The sequence below is a fragment of the Pteropus medius genome, unplaced genomic scaffold (assembly GCF_902729225.1).
Source record: "Pteropus medius unplaced genomic scaffold, Ma_sr-lr_union100, whole genome shotgun sequence".
In the NCBI taxonomy this organism is placed as follows: domain Eukaryota; kingdom Metazoa; phylum Chordata; class Mammalia; order Chiroptera; family Pteropodidae; genus Pteropus; species Pteropus medius.
The window spans coordinates 16,466,830-16,488,526 of record NW_024340701.1 but is presented as its reverse complement, the minus strand read 5'-3'; the positions used below and the strand labels follow the sequence as shown (position 1 = coordinate 16,488,526).

General features: G+C 37.7%; 1 long non-coding RNA gene and 1 pseudogene across 1 annotated transcript in view; both read right to left on the bottom strand.

The window, feature by feature from the left end:
• Nucleotides 1–21,697, bottom strand: part of LOC120622705 (uncharacterized) — a 42,091-nt gene that overhangs the window by 15,487 nt on the left and 4,907 nt on the right. The gene's annotated exons all lie outside the window — the stretch shown is intronic.
• LOC120622701 (60S ribosomal protein L29-like) lies at nt 475–3,083 on the bottom strand (annotated as a pseudogene).

The following is a 21,697-nucleotide window of genomic DNA, read 5'->3' as shown; positions in this document are numbered from 1 at the left end:
CATGGCGAGTGCATCTGTGCAATAGGTTCGAAAGGTAAACACATTTGTAATTCCAATAGATGGTGTAAATTAGCCCTCCATATCGGTTATAACTTTTGCATCTCCACATGTAGTATGTGAGAATACCAACTGCCCTATAACTTTATCAAGAGGCTGTTACGCATTTAGAGTTTTGCCAATTTAAGAGGTGAAAAATAATACCTCAGTGTAATTTTAATTTCTATAATTATGACCGAGGTTGGGTATATTTTCACATGTTTTAGGAGCCATTAATATTGGTTTGTTTGTATGTGTAAGTGTGAGTGTGTATGAACCGTCCATGCATATTCATTGTTTATTCACTCATGTTTCTTGAAATGCTTTTATGGTTTCTTTTTTACACTTAAATCTTCAATTCATTTGGAGTTTGTTCTACTGTAGTTGTACAGTTTGAGATACACAGATCCAACTTTGTATTTTTTCAGATCACAACCTAGTAGTCCAAAGTTCTCATGAGCCTACCAATTAGGGATGACATTTTTTTTTTGACAGACCCTGCCTCAAGTTTATTTTTATGAATAGTACAGGAGGATGAAGACACCAGCCCAATGCAGACAGCAGCCCAGGAGTCACACCTATCCTTCCATCCTCACATGGGCAGATAGAGGCTTCTACTCTGGAGCCTTCATGGGGGCCTGGACAACTTTGGGAGCCAGAGCCTGAGCCCAAGCAGGAGGTGGAGCTGCAGCCACAACATGGGCCTTGGTTTGAGCCTTGGCCTTGGACTTTGGCTGGCAAAGTCTGAGATCCTTGGCGATATAAGCACAAGCGCGTTTCCCAAGCTTGTGGAGAGTGATGTAGGCAAGTCGACTGAGCTTGTGCCTGCCACCCTTTGTGATCTTGGGCTTGATCTCCTTAGGTTTATAAGGGCCTTGATAGCCTCAGCATGTGCACTCTTGGCCTTGGCATTGTTGGCCTGCATCTTCTTCAGGCCCTTCTTGTTGTGTTTCTTGGTAAAGCACATGTTCCTCAGGAACTTGGGGTCCACCCCCTGAAGAGATTCATATCTTTGTGATCGGGGTTTCTTGATGCTATTTCTGTGCCATTTTCAAGACTGGTTGTGTGTGGTGTGGTTCTTGGACTTGGCCATGTTTACACTGAAGTCCATGGCTCCCAAAGTGCCTGGGACCGGAAGAGAAAGAGGAGAGATGCCATCTTTTTCACGCATTAATATCACATGTCTGGTTTAATTTCTGGACTTTCCATTATCTTCCACTGTTCTTATTCTTTATTCAAGCATTTTTCAATTTCTGAGACATCCCTGTATGTTTTAATCTCTGGTAAAGTCACTCTCCTTGTGTTGTTTCTTTTTCAGAATTTCACTGGCTACTTTTGCTTATTTTGTAGTGAATAGTTCTTACAGTTTTGTTTGTGATCATTTAAACTTGGGTGTGAGGACATGAAGGATGAAGTAGACTTCTGCATATGTTATAGAAACTACTTTCTATAAATGATTTTCTCCTCATTAAAAAAATTAAAACTGAGGCTGAATAAAATTACCAAGTTTAGTTGGAGAGTTTTCTTGTGAATCTATAGTTAACTTTGCATTGGCCAACATAACTCAACAGAACTTGCTCTGAAGAATTAACATATCTCACCAAATAAAATAAAGAGGTTGAACCTATAGTAGTCAGAGTTTCATCTTCCCAGCCCCTAGGATGAACAAAGCCATAAGACATATGCTCCTGGCTTCAGGACTAACGACCCTGAGGAAAAGGGTTCAGGAAGTAGCTATTTGGTTCTAATAAATGAAAGCTGGGAGAGCCATGATATTTGTGAGTGAACCCTGCACCCAAACTGGAATAGGTGTTACATGCATCCCAAACCTTATCTTAAGCTACTCTTTCCCCCGATTGGAAAATAGTCCCAAGCATCTGGGCATGGCCCGGGAAGAACCATTCATAGCATATCAGCTGACTCACAGGCATTCATCTCTAGGAAAGTACATCAGGGCATACCTGCCTAGGGAGGGACTGGGGTTTCAAGAGGTCAGGAAAGATATCCGATTAGAGGGTACACTTGAACTAGGTTTTGAAGGATGAGAGGGAGTTTTGTGATAGATGAGTTTAGAAAGAACATTCCAGACAAAGGAAACATCACAAAAGCAAAGAAGTTCAGGGACACATAGTTAATTCTTGGAACAGCAAGTGGTTTGGTGGGGGCTATAATGAGGCACACAGGGACATGGGTGGTACCTGTGTGGACAGACAGATACTGCAGTGTTCTCTATGTTAATTCCTGAACCCTAACTCTAACTCCTTTCTTATGCGGTAAATCACTGAAGGATTCTTTATTTAGCCTGATTTTTATTATAAAAATCTTACTTTAACATAGTAAAAATTTAAATAGCATACATTTCTTTCTTGACTCCAACTTCTCTCCTCCGAAAAACAAAACAAAACAAAACAAAACACTGCTACAATTTCTTATATATGTTTTCAGAATTTTCTCTCCATAAACATGTATTATGGGCATATGTTCTTTTTAAAAGGAGATTGTACTATTTTTTTTCCATTTAATTACTTATCTTTTCTATAACTTCTCTTTGCAAAGCCACATGATTTTTTGGAATACTTTTGTTAAAAAATGGTATAATGACTCTCCCTCCATAAACATAATAACTGCACTATAATGAAAGTTTGTACACTATAGTTTCAGGCAAAGACACACTCACCAATTTACTTGAATAATGGTCTCTAGTCAGAGATTATCATACAGAACTAATTGGAACTACGCACCATGTTTGAATGAAGCCAAAGTGTTTTGTTTTGTATATGCAGACCAAGCAAGAGGAATAAAGCAGTAGCATCTTTCACACATCTTCCATCTATAGTTCATGTGTACTATTTCTACATGATCAAAGCACTCTGTTTAGGTTTTACTTTGCTCTCACATTTTTCTATGCTACAATTTTATTTTTAAAACCAGTTTCAGAGCAAGATAACCCTGAGTCCACATAAAAGTGAAAAAGATGGTACATAAAGCAGAATTCACCTTCCAAGGAAGGACTCCCTTGTTCCCCACTCTACCATCCATCATCCACTACTAAGTCTCTTCCCCTTTGGGCAAGAACAAGGGACTTTCATTATGTGCATATTTGCAAACTGATGTTTATTACTTACACAAACTTGTTTTCATTATTCAGTTGATTTGTTTTTATATCTGTAAAACATTTTTGGTTATTTGAGGTTGGATTAGAGCATAACACAATTTCCCAGTAAGATTGAGGTAAGTAGTTTTTTGTTTTGTTTTGTTTTGTTTTGTTTGTTTGTTTGTTTGTTTGTTTTTAATAAAACAGTACTTCATTAAGTGGCCAGGATTTCAGGAATAAATCAGTGTCTTTAAAGGAGGATGTAGAGAGTCTCTAAGGGTGTAGATTATGGCTAAGGCCACAATAGCACACCTTGATCTATACCTTTCAGTTTATGACTTTCCAGGGTCCAGCGTCTGTAGATACTACAGTGACTAACCCTCTTACTCTGATCTCTTACTGGAAGATTTAGATTTCATTTTTAAAAAAAGGAAAAAGAAACATCAATAATAAAAAATGCTGCAATGGAGATCCTTTTACACACATCTTGAAACACTTGTACAGGAATAGCTATAGGAGAAATTTCTGGGAGTGGAATTGCTGGGTCAAGGAGCGTTTGTATTTACAATGTGAAAGCAAATGCCAAATTGGCTTTCCATGATAATGCACCAATTTACACCGCTATTAGTATCAGACAAGAGTCCCTATACCCTTACCAACAGAAGACATAGCAAACACTTTTAGATGTGAAAAGAAGTCATTTGTCTGTTTTTATACACATTTCTTTAAATTATAGAGAAGCATAAGAGTTAAGAAGAACATTTTTCATGTGCTTATGGTTGTTTACAATTCTTTTTCTTTGATCTACCTCTTCCTGTCCTTTGCCTATTTTTTCATTAACTTGCTAGCCTTTCTTTTATTGAATTGTAAGACTTAATGTTTTAAAATAAGGGTAAGATACAATCACATTTTAGAAAGTTCTTTTGCTATATAACACCACCTTGATACTACAGTTTATCATTTGATTGATTAATGTAACCATATTTTAGTGATTTCTGAAGAATCTGAGCATGTATTTCTCTGAGACTCTCTGAAGGAGAAAAGTTACTATAAAATATAAATTTTATAAAAATCTCATAGGCTATGTCTCACTGAGGGAGAATTTTATTCTTTTTTTTTTTTTTTGAGAGTTAGGCTGCAAATAACAGTAACCAAGAAACTTGACAACAAAAAGAGCAGAGAAAATGTACCTTCTGAAAATTAAAAAAAAATTGATCTGTCAGACTATTTCAAAAGTAGAAAATAAAAGATATACAACCATTGTATTAATTTTCTAAAATACTGCTTTCATTCTCTCTGAAGGACAGAAACATTTCTTCACACTCTTTGGAGAATACACACTTGGCAACTGCTTGTTAATGAAGGCAACTCTTTTTCTGCATTGAACTTTCCATTTTCCTTTATATAGAATCTAAACTCCCTAGATGGGCGTTCATGCCCTTTAGAGTCCTGGTTTTGAGCTATATTTCTAGTATGATCAGTCCCTGTTCACAAATGTGAAGTGGCTACTCCATGCACAGTAGACATTACTCTTCTTGATCTTTTGTTGGCATGTTCCCTTGCCTTGGAGAATCCGTCATCCATGGCCCATCTGGCTCCAAAGGTCAACTAGGTCCTACTTCTCTTTGAAATTTTGGTTTCCTCACTCCCACAGAATTCTTTAGACCTCATCCTCCTCAGCTGTTTGCCTCTTCCTTAGGCTTTTGTTTAATTTTCTTTTTTTTTTTTTTTTTTGAGTGAGTTTTGTATCTCCAACTAGATTATAAGGCTTTTTAGGTCAAGAGTACTGTGGTAGATTTCTTATGGCCCCCTCCCCTCATAGGAACTATCATAATACTAAGCACTCACATATTTACTAACTGAACAACACAAATGGGATCTTGAGATGCTTTTAAGCTGTAATATGAGGTACTCCTCAAAACTTTCTACCACAAAACACTTGCTTCTGACCATTCCTTCTCTATTCAGACTGGAGACTCATATCTTCCACCTATGCCTTCATTGTTGGGGTTCTTTAACCATTCAGTCCTTGTTCTTCTGCTCTACTCATCTACTGGAAAAGTCTCATCTACTCTATATTGTCTGCCACCAGTGACTTAAGAGTGTAGCCTAAACAAACCCTAGAGCCAAACTCAGGCCCACCTGGCTGATATTCATATGCCTATCAGATATCTGCACCCAAATATCTCTGAGGTACCCAAACCTACCTAAAGTTGGACTCATTATCTCCCAGCCCTTCTCCTGTTCCTTTGTTCTCTATCTCCGCTGGCTGCCTGACCACCCTCCCAGTCATCCAAACTAGGAATCTAAGAGTCCTCCTTGATTCCTCCTTTACCCACATGCCACTCTCATAATCCAATCAATTACCAAGGCCTGAAGATTTGAACTCAAAAATGTAACTCCTTTCCACTCCAACTTTCAGTATCTTAGTTAAGGCTTGCATCATCTCTGGACAATTGTAGCTACTTCTTAACTAGTCTCTCTGACCTTAATCTCATGACCCTCAATTCTTTCCAGAATGATCAATTTTCCAACCTCAAAATAGTTCCCAAGCTCTTGGTTGCCTACAGGGTGAAGTCTCCAAGTCTCAGCCTGGTATATAAGGCCCATAGACCTCTGTCCCTGTCTATTTCTCTTTCTCTGTCTCTCACAACTCCCACTGAACACAGCAGCAACACAAAACTGATTATGGTACTTGCCAATCCACTCACCACCATACCCATCCTATATTCTTGCCTTGCCTCTTGTTCCAAATGTCTGCCTTGGCTCTAATGTCCTTCCATCTTCTCTTTACCTGGCCACCTCTGTCCATCCTTTAACACTGGACTCAGGGTGCCCTTCCCCAGGAAGCAAAACATCTCATGATATCTGATCTCTCCCATTTTGGTTCCCAACTCCCAGCTAAGCAATACCCCATCCAAATCATTTTAATTTCACATAGAATGCAATATTCTATTTATGATATTTTTTCTTTTATGTATCTGATTCCCACTTGATTGTGAGGTCCATGAGGACAGGGTTCAGATTTTAAGCATCTTTAGTTGAACACATATTAAGTACCCAGTTTGCTAAGTAAAAAACTTCAGTGTTTATTTCTCTTCAGTTTATAGACAATTGTAATGATACATAGATGAAAGTGTTCAGGATACTTTACAATCCACTTCTACTGCTTCATAAGAGATATGTCTTTGTGGGTTTATATGGGATAAAGCTTTCCAAAATTGGGATGAATTACATGATTCATTACATATACTTGATACTTGTTCATTTGTTCCTTTGCAACTTTTCCTGGCTAAACTTTAACACAATGTTAGAGTGGGAGAAGTGAACTCTATGCCTGTTATGACATGATTGTGGTATAGGTTAAATGTGTATGGCAATGAACTGCCTCATAAAACCAGATTTGTTTGGATGTTGCTTTGGGGATAAGACCACAAGTTGCCAAGTGATGAGGGTAACCACACGTAATCCTGAATAAATACAGTGGCTGTAAAGATGAAAAGGATTGTAAAACTGGAGTTGGAAGGAAATAGAAAATAAAACAAAGTTGCTTCATGTAACTGCTGTCATGGCTCTTGGGTCAGTATTTCTTATCCAATGGTGACTTTAGCATGAGAACAGAAACAAGAAAGAAAAAAAGGGCAATTTTATCTTGGTTTCTGGTTCTTAGTAAGGAAATATGATAAATTCAACTTAGCACATAGGAGGCAGTTTATCAGCAGTCTATCTCAAGTCACTCCGAGTGTGAATAGATTCCAGGGTAACCTGTTGCTCAGCTTTTGTCTGCTTCTGTCCCCTACTGGTTCATTTGAAATTATTGACACTCAACCCTGAACAGTTTTTGGCCTTTTGTGTAGAAAAAGGAAGACGATTTTCCCTAGAAATGAAAAAAGAGTATTTCTGTGTACAGGCCCTTGTATTTTAAAATTGGAATTTATGGAGTATATTTCATTCCTTTTGTAACTATTCAGTAACTACCCACTCCTAAAAGCCTAGGTTAACCTAAAAAGAACTATATTAACTATTACCTTACATAAACCTGGCCATGCCCTTAAAAAATATTGTGGCTTATTGATTCAGGTAGAATGATTAACACATTGATTTTATTACCTTCTTCCTGTCTAAATTACTAATAGTTTGTTATTCCGCTTGATCTTCCTTCCCTGTTAATCTTTGTGAGATTTGTGGTTTGTATTTGTTTTGTAGCCAGAATTTTCAAATAATGTAGTTTTCATTTTACATTAATTTGAAATGGAATGTTATTGGGTAAAATTCTCCTTAGGAGTATAATGAAAAGCACCCATTAATTTTCAGGGCAAGAGAGCTAATTACTCCCCTCCTCCTTAAGTCTGTATTAATTGCTAGTAACTTTTAATAGAACTGAGTGCATAAAGCTAATTTCGATTTCTTCTTTCCAATATACAGCATATCTGAAATGCTTAGCCAGAACATATTTATTCACTTATTATGTTTTAAAGGTTTGTTTATGTTGTAGCATGTAGCAGGACTTCATTTCTTTTTATTGCTGAATAATATTCTATTATATGGACATACCACACTTTATAAGAGAACTTTCTATTATTGATCCCTTTACTTAAATCTCACTGCAGTCAAAGAATATACTTTAAGTTTGACTCCTTTTAAATGTATTGAGACTTGTTTTATGGGCCATAATATGGTCTATCTTGGCAAATACTCTGTGTAAAGCTGATTGATTTTGTTGTTCAAGCCTACTAAATCCTTGATGATTTTTTATTTAGTTTTTAAAAATCAATTATTGAGAAAAGGGAATTGAAATCTCCAACAATAATTGTAGATTTGTCCATTTCCCTTTATAGTTCTATCATATTTATGTGATTTATTAGGTGTGTATACTTTCAAGACTGCTCTTGCTTCCTGATGAACCGATCCCTGTATCATTATGAAATAACCTTCTTTAACACTCGTAATATTCTTTGCTCTGCCATCTAATTTGTCTAGTAGTGATGTAGCCGTTTCAGCTTCTGTCAATTACTGTTATAGTATATTTTCTTCCATTCTTAGACTTTTCACTTATTTGTGTCTTTATGGTTAAAGTGTGTTTCTTGTAAATACCATGTAGTTGGGTCTTGCTTTTTATTAATCCAATTTGACAATTTCTACCTTTTAATTTGGGTATTCAAACTATTTATATTTAATGTGTTTATTGATATGGTTAGGTTAAACCTATCATCTTGCTATATGTTTTCTTTTTGTCCTATCTGTGATTTGTACTCTTTTTCCCTTTTTTCTAATTCCTTTTTTTAAATTGAATACTTTAAAAATTCTTTTTTATACCATTCATTGACTCATTAATTATAACCTTTTAAATTTTTATTTATTGCTTTAGGATAGATGCATCTTTAAACACAGTCCAACCTTCAAGTGATATTATACCACTTCGCATATAGTGAAAGAACCTTACAATAGCATTCTTCTATTTCTCCCCTCCCAATCTTTGTGCTGTTGTTATACATTTAATTTTTACATATATCATACAACCCATGTTGCATTGCTATTATTTTTATTTTAATAGTCAACTTTTTTTAAATTTAAATAACATAATAAAATTCTTATATATTTACCCAAGTAGCAATAATTTCTGGTGTTCTTCATTCCTTTGTCTAGATCCAGATTTTCATCTAGTATAATTTTCCTTCTGCCTAAAGGAATTTTTTTAACATTTCTTACAATGTGAGTCTAGGTGATAAATTCTTTCGGCTTTTATATATATATATATATATAAGTTTTTATTTCTCTTTGCCTTGAAAGTAAAGAATTCTAAAAAGTTTTTTTTTCTGTCTATATTTTAAAGATGTTGCTCCACTATTGTCTTAGTATCTTCTGGCTGCTATAACGAAAATACCACAGACTGGGTGGCTTAAACAACAAAAATTTATTTCTCATAGTTGTAGAGGCTGGGAAGTCCCAGATCATGGTGCTAGCAGATTCGGTGCCTGGTGATGTGTCTGACTTACCTCTTAGTTCATCTTTTTTTTGCTCATATGACAGAAGGAGCTAGGGATCTCTGGAGTCTCTTTTATACAGGCACTAATCTCATTCATGAGGGCTCCTCCCTCTTTATCTAATCACCTCTGAAAGGTCCCATCTGTTAATACCATCACCTTGGGGGTTTGAATTTCAAAATATGAATTTTGGAAGAACATAAACATTCATTCCATTGCAACTATCTTCACACTTACACCTTTCTTTTCAAACAGAAGGCTGTTATCATTCTTTGTTTTTCTATACATAATCTCTTTTTCCCTCGGTGAATTTTTAAGATTCTCTTTTTGTCACTGATTTCATGCAATTTACTTATGATGTACCTTAATTTAGTTTTCTTTGTGTTTTTCGTGCTTGGGGTTTGTTGAGTTTCTTGGATATCTGGGTTTATAGTTTTCACCAAATATGAGCAATTGTGTATTTGTAGGAATACAAAAATATCCAGTACTTGCCTCACTAGTAGGGAATAATTAGCCCTAGAACAATTAACCCTAGAATTGACTCTAGTCTCCCCCAAAATTTTAAAGATGTGAAGAGATTTAATGGTTTAAAGTAACCGAACTATGTCTCAGACCCTTTTGAGTACTTTGCTCAGTGCTCCATTAATCGTTTTTTCTAGTCTAGCAGGTGGAAACAGGCAATATCCCTGTACCTGAGTGAGCCCCAAGTACTGTTTTCCTCTTGCGTTTTGGATGGTTCTTTCCTCCTCAAGTCTCTGGTAGTTTTCTCACACGTGCATCAATCATTTCTGCTAAATATTCAAGGTAGTTCCTTTGTAATCTCTTGAGTTCTCTCTCTGTGCAGCTCTCTTTTCTCCAGTACTCTGTCCCCCCAACTCTAGCTGCTTTGACCTCCCTAGACTCTCAGCTTTGTCTGTTCAACTCAGGGATTCTGCCTCAGTGAGTTCCTGCTCTCTTCAACATGACCTGGAAACTCTCTCAAGGTAGTAAGCAAAGGGAATCACGATGAGCAAAAAGCGAGAAACCATCAAAGTTATTGCCTTCTCTTTTTAGTGAGAGCACCTTATCAAGATAGGTAAAGGGTCTTAAAGATCTTTGGCCTCATGGCTATGATTATTTTCCTATTTGAAGACATAAAACACCCAGGGCTGGTTCTCCAGTTGTTGGGTTTACTTCACTCTGTGCCACATGTACTCATCAGGTGTTGGGCAGAAGATGGCGCTGAATTAGAATAAATGTCTTTGCTGTAGCCAGTAACTTTCATAATAATCTTAACTTTTTTTATGAAAAAGCTACAAACTGCCTAAAGGGCAACCAATATGAATGACTGACCGATTCTCACCTTCTTGCCTGTCTAAATTAGTTTTAATATGTAGTTGTTTTGAATTTTAAATAGTATCTCCCCCAAATTTCATGGGACTCTCTAGGAAAGGGCACATCTATCTTCATTCCTGGGAAGTTATTAATGACCTTTTTCTTTTTCTCATGATACTCTTTTGGAGTTAGTCTCTGCTGGGTTGCTGGTTTGAAGGTAGGAGATAGGCTTCAGTGAGTTTGGAAGAGATATGGTGGGTCATCTTTGGGCTCTCCTGGGGGAATTATACTTTTTTAGAACCTCATTTTTAGGAGACTACAGAGATAAGCACAATAAGGTAGTGTTGATATTGCATTGGAAATAATTCACTACCTGCCGATAGGCTGACAGCTCACACTTCATCACTGTGTTTCAGCTGTAATCTGGAATCTAGGTCGTGGTGGAATATCAGTCCAGAGAAATACCCTACCTAGCCCCTGGGATTTTCCTGCCAACATGGCCCAATGGCACAAACACATTCTCAAGGTTACCAGCAGGGCTTTACTTATCTAAAGCTTATGAGGAAAAATGACTGGTGGCCTGGAATATGTGATCTGAAAAGGGAACGTAAAAGGAAATTTTAAATCTTATCTTCATTAACTTATATTACAATATCAGAGCCGTCAGAAGTTTATCTTTTGTGGATATTCCATTAGCAGTGGTGCCTAATACTTTGGCTTTATGTTTCCTTCTACTCTTATTCACTACCACTCATCCCAGAAAAAATTGTTACATTAAGGAATCCCTGTTTTCAAAGCTTCAAAAATTTTCTGCAATTTTCAAAGTCAAAATTTGAACATGGCCAGAGATTGCTAGCTTTGTAACTACCTTTGTGGTTAGATCTCTTACCTCCAAAACACCTGTCTCTCCAAAATATCTTTTCAATTCTTGCACTCAGAATCAAGAAGTGAGCATTTGGAAGATTAATAAGCAATGTTTACTCCCAAATATCTACATAGTTTACTTAAATTATTTGAGGGGATTATTGTTGATGGTTTCCTTGTTGATGCTGTGCAGAAGCTTTACACACACACTGGTATACTACTCAGCTATAAAAAAAGAAATATTGCCATTTGTGACACCATGGATGGATCTTGAGGGTGTTATGCTAAGTGAAATAAGTCAGACAGAAAAAGACAAAAACTGTATATGATTTCATTCATGTGTAGAATATAAAACAAAAAAAGTAACAAATGAAAAAACAAAACAAAAACAAACTCATAGATATAAAAGATTTGTGGTTATCAGAGGGGAAGATGAAATGGGTAAAGGGGGTCAAATACATGGTGATGAATGGAAACTAGACTTTGGGTGGTGAGCACAAAATGGAGTATACAGATATCAAATTACAACGTTGCACACCTAAAATTTACATAATGTAGTTAACCAATGTTCCCTTAATAAAAAATTAATTTAAAAAATTGGAAATGCCTAATACAGATTGAATTTGTACCAGTTTTCTGGAAGACAGAGATGGTGAAAGAAGGAAGAGGTGCCCCTCACAATGTGTCCTTTTCTAGATGTTCAGTCACCTTCTCCACTTCAATAACCCCTGCTGTTTGCTTTATGACTTAACAAACACATAAGGCCATTCTATTTACTGCCTTCAGAGGTTTGAGCTTTCCCTGTAGCTTTATCCCTGGAGGAAGTCCATAGATAAATTATTGTATGCAATTACATAAAATAAATTTAACTTGATAGGGTGGGTAGCAGGTAGGCTAGTCTTTCTGAGTGTTTCTATTGGATTAATCCCTGGTGAAGAAGGAAAATCACTGCATATAAATGAGATCTCACTGCTGTCTAAGTCTACTGATAAATTATACCATTTACTAGAAAGGATTTCTCAGTGCCCTCACCATTCCCCTCACACACTTATAAGAATAGCTATTCTCCATTCATTATGTACTAGATTTCATATGCAAGGAAGATGTTGGGCTGAGCTGGGGTTGTGGTGGGGGTTCTAGCTGATTGACTTACACTATAAACCTGGTTTGCCAGGTGGCCAGACAATCAACATTTTCAGGACACCAATCCGTCTGTGGCCTAAATCAGTGTTCTCAAACTTGGCTGCACATCAAAATCCTCTGGGGATCTTTCACTCCCAGGTGATTCCAAAGCACAGCCATGATTGAAAACCAGTGGCCTACATCAATACTTCTCAAATTTTTGCAAAGATGAATCCCCTGCTCTTGTTAAAATGAAGATTTAGGGTAGGGCCTGAGATTCTGCATGTGTTACAAACTCCCAGGCAAAGCCCACACTGCTGATCTAGGCCCATTTTGCGTAGCTCAGATACCTCTCAGTAGCATCGTAATTGAACTCAGTGATTTTCAAACCTTTTTCTTAAAGCTATGAAACCCTTTATTCAAATCCAATCTCACAGGAAAGCCCTGTATACAACACATAAAACTGGTGTGGTCCCCAGAGTGAAGGGCCAGAGCTCATCCACAAAGCTAATCAAACATAATCATAGCATGCACATTCCTTGTTAATGTACACACCGTGTACATTGGTATGTCCTTCTGCATGAAGTTAACTCTTTTTTGCAAGAGAATAGCTATAATTAGAGATTAATTGAATTTCTGGAAGAATTTTCAGGGTCCCTATTTGGGGAATGATTTTAGCCTCGTTTACATAGCCATAAATGGCTAGTTTCCCCACTGCCCAACCAAAACTTCAGGTATGTGCAAATCTGACTTTAGTTCATCTTTAAATTAATTCAGATGAGATGATGTCAGAACCTGACTGCCAAGGCTCAAAAACTAATTTAAACATATTGTGAAATTTGAACTGTTTAAAGTAACATCACCGTCATTACCCATTTTTGTTTTCTTTCTAAATTATATTACCAACTAATCTTATTCATTCATACATTTATCATCTTTCTGCTTCCATAAAAATGTAAGTTACATGAAGGCAAGGGCCTATTTTGTCTTGTCACTACCATAGTCCCACATTCAGAACAATGCCTCATATAGGTGTTTAATAAATATTTATGGAATGATTGCAGAAAGTCCACCCAAAATTACTGTTTCTTTTAAGCCAAACCAGACTGACCCAGACCAATGTGGTGTCCAAGTCAGCCTTACCACTGCCACTGCCACCACTCTGAGTTTCTATCCTTTCAGCCCTGTGGTTGTTGGCAGCTGAACTGTATAGACCTATAGCTTCAAAGACATGTATGAGCTGGCTATTTGAAGATGGAAGTCACTGGCATATACGTGGTAACTGAAGCAACAGGGATGGATAAAAATACCCAAGAGGAGAGCATGCAGAAAATGACCTAGGCTTGAGCTCACATGAACTCAGTATTTGAAGATTTGAAGAAAATGCCCAATATGCCTCACTCCCCTGCACACAAACCAGCACAACCAGACTACCACAAGTTTCTTCAACCATAACATGATTTCTAAATCCTCACTGTTCTAGAGAATACTTCGGCCATGTTTATTTGTCAGTTTATCAATGTCCTCTTAAAATTTTAATCATTTTGCTACCAAAGCAATTAAAGATAAAACAAATAACCCTACTGCTCCATTTTTTAACGTGTATCAATTATCATTTAAAAGAATTAATCTTCATTAAGTAATGGAAGAAAGGGTAAAAATCAAATATCAAGTCATTTACTTTTAAAGATTTCTCTATTGCTCTTCAGTTATTTTAACAAGAGATTTGTCATCTTACAGAAATGAGATAACTAATAGATTTTTAAAAGAGAGTAGACACGTAGAAATTAGAAAATCTTCCAAGATAATGGAAAAAATAGCTATGACAAATTTGAAAACTTACAGCACTTGATTTTGCTGACTATCAGAAATTCTAACTCCTAAACAGAAATATTTCCTGAGGTGGTGCCCCCGCCCCCCTGCCCCCAAAAAGAAAAAGAATGAAAAGCCTTGGCTAGTCATGAAAGAAATGAAAAACACTAAGATCAATGAGAGTGAAGTGTAAACTTACTTGTAAAACAGTCTTCTTCCTTAGTTTAATTGCTATTCTGTTAGATTAACTGTGTGCATCATCCAATAAGCCCCAAAGGGAAGCAAATCAAGTATAGTTAGAGGCAGGCAGCCTCTAAAATGGTCCCCAGTGATCCCAGCCTCCTGGTATTTATACCTTTGTGTAATCCTTTCCCCTTCTGCTTGGGTTAGACTTATTCACTGATTTCTAACAAATAGAATGTTACAGAAGTGATGGTATGTTACTTCTGAGGTTATTAAAAAGTGGATTCTGCCTTGAACATTCTCTCTTACTCCTTTCTCTCTTGGATTTTTCATCTTGTAGAAGCCAGCTGCCAAGCACCCCTCTGGAGGCATAGGATAGCCATATTAGAGAGGCCTATATGGTGAGGGACCAAGACCTGTCAACAATTACCTGAATGAGCTCAAAAGCTGATTTCCCTTCCCCAAGTTGAATCTTTGCAGGATATCACAGCACCAACTAATAGTTTAGCTGAAACTTCATGAGAGACCTTGAAAGCCAGAGGCACCCAGCTAAGCCACACCTGGATTCCTGATCCACAGAAACTGTTATAATAAATGTTTAATATTTTAATTGCTAAGTAATGGGGTAATTTGTTATAAAGCAATAGATAACTAATGTAGCTGTATTCGTAGAAGATATTATGCTGGCCTTTTCACAATCAACTGTATAAAACTGAATTATTCTAGGAGAAAGATTAGTATCTTGCACAATCTGCTATAGACATAGAAATTAATTGATGCTGCTTGAAGATAGACATTTTCTTATGCTTCTTCACATGTTCCATGGTCTAAATCCAGTACGTGTTCAATTAATCTGCTTTGAATTATATTACTCCATTTGAAACATCACACAATAGGTCAAAAAGATCCAGGAATAGATAAATGAACTCCTCCTAGCCCAGGAAGCTCTCTGTAACAAACAATACTGGGAAATAGGTCGAATATTATGTGCATACATTACCCAGTATTGTTTGTTGCAGAGAACTATCAGGGCTAGAAAGAGTTATGTGTTCTTGGATCCTTTTAGTATTTATCAGCCTATTTGTACAAAATTTGTGTTAGGAGTTTGATTAGGAGACAAAGGCCACCACTTTTCAAAAAAAAAAAATTCTGGGTATTCTGACTATAGGTCTAGATGAGACTCCAGGCCGGATCATATCAGTACTACTCAAAACATGTTGAATTATTTTATTTTGAGGACAATGGGAGAAACTATGACATATCCATGAGATAAAAAAAAAAAGTGATACATTAACTGGAATATAAGACATGAGGCAAAAAATAGAAGGCTGCAGAATTCTAGAGATAAAACAACAAATAGTTTGGGGGAAGATGGCAGACTAAGTAAAAGCAGGGTTCGGGTCTTCCTAGGTCTGCACTGAAATGACAACCAAATTATAAAATAATCAACGTGGAAAATCACCTGAAGTCCAGCTGACCTAAACACCTACATCTGGTAGTATAAAGGAGACATATCTAAGCTGCTAGGAGTGGCAAAGTCCTGAGTAGGGCTGAACTCACACCCACAGGTGGTGGAGGATCACTGGGAGGGAGAGTGAGGCTGCAGAGGCTCTCCTGAAGGAGAAGGGAGTCCTGACCTCATTCGGGAGCTCCCAGAACCATGGTCCCAGCCCAGGGAAGAGGAGATTGAATAACTCTGACTGTAAACACCAGAGAGGATTCTGGCCATCTGACTGAGATGGAAGGAAAGTGAAACCCTAGACACCCCTTTGAAGGACCCACACACAGGCGTTCTGATCTAGGTACACTCACCCGGGATACCAGCAGTGAGTCAGAGTCTCGCAAGGTATCCATGCCAAGAAATTCTGCATTCCCTGGCACCAGAATGAGGGCTGGAAGGACAGCCACTATTGTGCCTTAGTCTGGCCCCACTATCTGGCAATCTACAGACTGCAAAGCTTGACTGTGCAGACTCCTTCCACAGAGCCATTAGGATGTATTGGCCTGAGGGGATCAGCCCGCCCCACCCAACCTGTAGATCACCAGGGGCTTTTGTTGCTGGATGGCTACCACGCCCTGTGCCAAACATTCACAGCTGGCAGCCAGCTCTGTGAGCCACATTTCCTAGATAGTTTCAGGCAGGTCACTGCTGCCAACATGAATTTGGATGGATCTGTGGGATGGGTGGGCAAGTCCCAGACAGCAGCTGGTCTTTCTGTGATCTGGGACTTCTGTGTGAATGCATGAACAGTTACTGAAGTTTCAGCAAGACTGAGGCTGTATTGATCTGACTGTCAATGTCTCCCTGAGAACCTGCCTCACCCAACCCACAAATTGTTCCAGGCAGCCAATTGTCAGTGAGCCACCACCGCCCTGCCCATCCCCCACAGGTCTCACAAACCACACAGGAAATAAACTTTGGAGAGCACAGGGTGAACACTGCAGGGAAATCAGTTGCAGGCAGACCTCTGCTGCCTGCAAGAGTGGGAATATTGTGTCCAGGGAGAGCAAGGGTCTGTGGAACCGCCCCAGATGACAGCTGGTCTCACTGTGATCTGTGACTACAGCGGGAATGCCCGGGCACAGAAGTTGTAGCAAAATTGAGGCTGTATTGGCCAGACGGACCTTGTCTCCCTAAGATTCTGCTTTACCTAAGCTTCAAAGTGCCATTGACGAGCAACCTCTTGTGCCTTGCTTGGCTCTGGGGTTGAGCAGTTAGTGCAAGCAACAGACCTTGGCTAGTGCAGTGAGCGCATTTCGGGAAAAACAGTGTGTGCAGAACACTGCTGCCTGTACGAGCTGCAATATCTCTTAAGGGGAATACAGGGTCTGTGTTGGCCTGATAGCCCTTGTCTCCCTGAGCTCCTGCCCCATCCAATACACAAAGTGCCCACCTCACATAGATAGGCGGCTGCCCCTGCCCTGGGATGGCGCATTCAGGCCCAAGGTGGGCAACAGCTGACCGTCCTACGATTGGAAACTTGTACAGGGAGCCACAGAGATAGCACTGGCATGTACACTGAAACTGCAGTGACAGGGGAAATTTACTCAATAGACTCAGGAGACTCCCGGGGTCCTGTGCCACCCAACATGCATATCACCCAGAGGCTCATCTAGTTTTAGAGAATGAAAGGCAGTGTTAGGCCTTGAGGAGCATTGGTCTCTCTGCTAAACTGTTATAGGTCAGGGACAAGGGATAATCTACTGCTGCCTATAGCACTGTCTCTTTCACTTACCTATAGATCCAGCATAGGCAACAACCATCTGTGGAAAGCTTTGTAGTTCTCACAGGGTAGCCCTGAGCAATCAAAAGAAGCAGCTGACCTTGGCCTACAGGGGAGACCCTCCCAAGGGACCACAAAACCAACACATCCAGAGGCTGGCACCAGACCGCAATAGAGCAACTCCTGACTAGCGCTATTAGCAGTACACACAAAGGGTGGTTGCAACAAGTATACAAGCTTTTTAGGGCAAATCTCACTCAGTGGGGTCAGCTCCCACACAGCAACTCTTACCCTGTGGGTACAGCCAATTCCCACAGTCAGCCTGAGGGTTAATCCCATCCACCGATGTATTAAAAACAATAAAGGCTTGGCTACAACAGAAGATCACACACGACCCACACGAACATCATGTCCAGAGCCGCCGGCACAACGGATCAGGGAGTGTATGCCACTGGCCATACAGGCCACCTTCCACATTAGGCCATCTGGCCAAGGCTGAGAGATGAAACAAATATTCCTGACACATAGAAATGAACACAGAGAAGCTAATAAAATGAGAAAACAAAGAAACGTGCCACAAATGAAACAACAGGAGAAAACTCCAAAAAATAAGCTAAATGAAATGGAGGTAAGCAACCTAACAGAGACAAAGTTAAAATAATGGATGCTCAGCGAACTTATGGGAAGAATGGATGAGCACAATGAGAACATCAACAGAGAGATAAACATATAAAAGGGCATAGAAACCATAAAAAGGAAGCAAATAGAAATGAAGAATGTAATAACTGAAATGAAGAATACACTAGAAGGATTCAACAGTAGATTGGATGAAGCAGAAGATCAAATCGGCGAACTGAAAGACAAGGTAGCAGAATACACCCAATCAGAAAAACAAGAAGAAAATAGAATTTTAAAAAATGAGGATAGTTTAAGAGACTTCTGAGACAACATGAAGAATAACAATATCCGGATCATAGGAGTACCTGAAGGAGAAGAGAGAGAGCAAGGGATTGAGAATCTATTTGAAGAAATAATGACAGAAAACTTCCCTAACCTAGCAAAGGAAATAGACATACGAGTTCAGGAAGCACAAAGAGTTGCAAACAAGAGGAATTCAAACAGACCTACACCAAGACACATCATAATTAAAATGTCAAAGGTCAAAGACAAAGAGAGAATCTTAAAAGCAGCAAGTAGTTACTTAGAAGGATACTCCCATAAGACTGTCCATTGATATTTCAATAGAAACTTGGCAGGCCAGAATGGACTGGCAAGAAATATTCAAAGTTATGTAAAACAAGAATCTACAACCATGAATACTTTATCCAGCAAGGCTTTGGATTAAAATGGAAGGTGAGATAAAGAGCTTCCCAGACAAGGAAAAGCTTAAAGAATTCATCACCAACAAGCCAGTAGTACAAGAAATGTTAAAGAGACTTCTGTAAAAAGAGAAGGGGTAAAAAAGAAAATGAAAAAAAGAAAACAAATACAAATAATAAAATGAAGTAACTATGTACCTATCAGTAATCACTTTAAATGTAAATAGATTAAATGCTCCAATCAAAAGACATAAGGTAGCCAAATGGATAAGAAAACAAGGCCCATGCATATGCTGTCTACAAGAGACTCACTTCAGATCAAATGACACTCACAGACTAAAAGTAAAGGGATGAAAAAAGATATTTCACTCAAAAGGAAATAAAAAAAAAACCCAGGGTAGCAATACTTATATTAGCTGAAATAGATGTTAAAACAAAGGCTATAACAAGAGACAAAGAAAGGCATTACATAATGATAAAGAGATCGATAAATCAAGAGGACATAACCCTAGTAAACAAATACCTACCCAACATAGGAGCTCCTACATACATAAAACAATTATTGACTGACAGGAGATATTAATAGTAATACATGCATAGTAAGAAACTTTAATATGCCATTGACACCAATGGACAGATCTTTCAGACAAAAATATCAACATGGAAACAATGGGCCTAAAAGACACACTAGATTAGATGGATTTAATAGATATTTTCAGAGTATTTTACCCCAAGCAGCAAAATATACATTATTCTCAAGTGCACATAGAACATTTTCCAGGATAGACCACATGTTAGGACACAAAACAAGTCTCAATAAATTTAAGAAAACTGAAATCATATAAACCGTCTTCTATGATCACAATGGTATGAAACTAGAAATCAACTACAAGAAAAAAACTGGAAAATACACAAACACATGGAAGCTAAATAACATGCTACTAAACAATGAATGGGTTATTAAGGAGATCAAGGAAGAAATCAAAAGACACCTAGAGACAAATGAAAATGAAAAAACACAACTCAAAATCTATGGGACGCAGCGAAAGCAGTCCTAAGAGGGAAATTCATAGCATTACAGGCCTACCTCAAGAAACAAGAAAAAGCTCAAATAAACAATCTAACCTTACACTTAAAAGAACTAGAACAAGAACAGCAAACAAAGCCCAAAGTGAATAGAAAGAAGGAAATAATAAAGATAAGACGGAAACAAATGAAATAGAGTCTAGAAAAACAATTCGAAAGATTAATGAAACCCATAGCTGGTTTTTTGAAAGGATAAACAAAACTGACTGACCCTTAGCCAGATCCATGAAGGAAAAAAGAGAGAGGACTCAAATAAATAAAATCAGAAATGAAAGAGGAAAAATAACTACGGACTCCACAGAAATACAAAGGATCATAAGAAAATACTATGAGTAATTATATGCCAACAAATTGGACAATTTGGAACAAATGGACACATTTCTAGAAACATACAATTTTCCAAGACTGAGTCAAGAAGAAACAGAAAATCTGAACTGACCAATTAGCACCAATGAAACAGAATCAGTAATCAAAAACCTTCTAAAAAACAACAGTCCTGGACCAGATGGCTTCATAGGTGAACTTTACTAAACATGCAAAGAAGAATTATCACCTATTCTTCTCAAACTATTCCAAAAAATTCTAAAAGAGGAAAGGCTCCCTAACTCCTTTTATGAGATCACCATTACCTTGATTCCAAAATCAGGAAAACATTACAAAAAAAAAAAAAAAAAAAAAAAAAGAAAAGAAAGAAAAAAAAGAAAAGAAAGAAGGAAGGAAGGAAGACAACTATAGGCCGATATCTCTTATGAACATTGATGCAAAAAATCCTCAACAAAATATTAGCAAACAGGATTCAGCAACACATTAAAAATATCATACACCATGATCAAGTTGGATTTATTCCTGGGATGCAAGGTTAGTACGATACCTGCAAATCAATTAATGTGATACACCACATTAACAAATCAAAAGAATAAAACCATATGATTACAACAATAGATGCAGAAAAAGCATTTGACAAAATCCAGCATCCATTTATAAAAACTCTCAGCAAAGTGGGAATAGAGGGAACCTACCTCAATATAATAAAGACCATGTATATCAAACCCACAGCTAATATCATACTCAATAGGGAAAGACTAAAAATGTTTTCCTTAAGATCAGGACAACGACAAGGATGCCCACTCTCACCACTCCTCTTCAACATTGTATTGGAAGCCTTAGCCACAGCCATAAGAAAAGAAAGAGAAATAAAAGGTATTCGAATTAGTAAGGAAAAAGTAAGACTCTTGTTATTTGCCGATGACATGATACTATATATAAAGAACCCTAAAGATTCCACCCCAAAACTCTTAGAACTGGTCAATGAATTCAGTAAAGTAGCAGGTTACAAAATAAATATTCAGAAGTCAGTGGCATTTTTATACACCAGTGATGAACTTTCAGAAAGAGAAATTAAGAAAACAATCCCATTTATGACTGTGTCGAAAACTATGAAATACCTGGGAATCAAATTAAGCAAGAAGGTAGAAGACCTATTTTCAAGAAATTATAAGTTATTTGAAAAAGAAATTGAAGAAGATACAAATGAATGGAAGCATATACCATGTTCATGGGTAGGAAGAATCAACATCATTAAAATGCCCATACTACCCAAAGCAATCTATAGATTCAATTCAATCCCTATCAAAATACCAATGGCATTTTTCAGAGAGC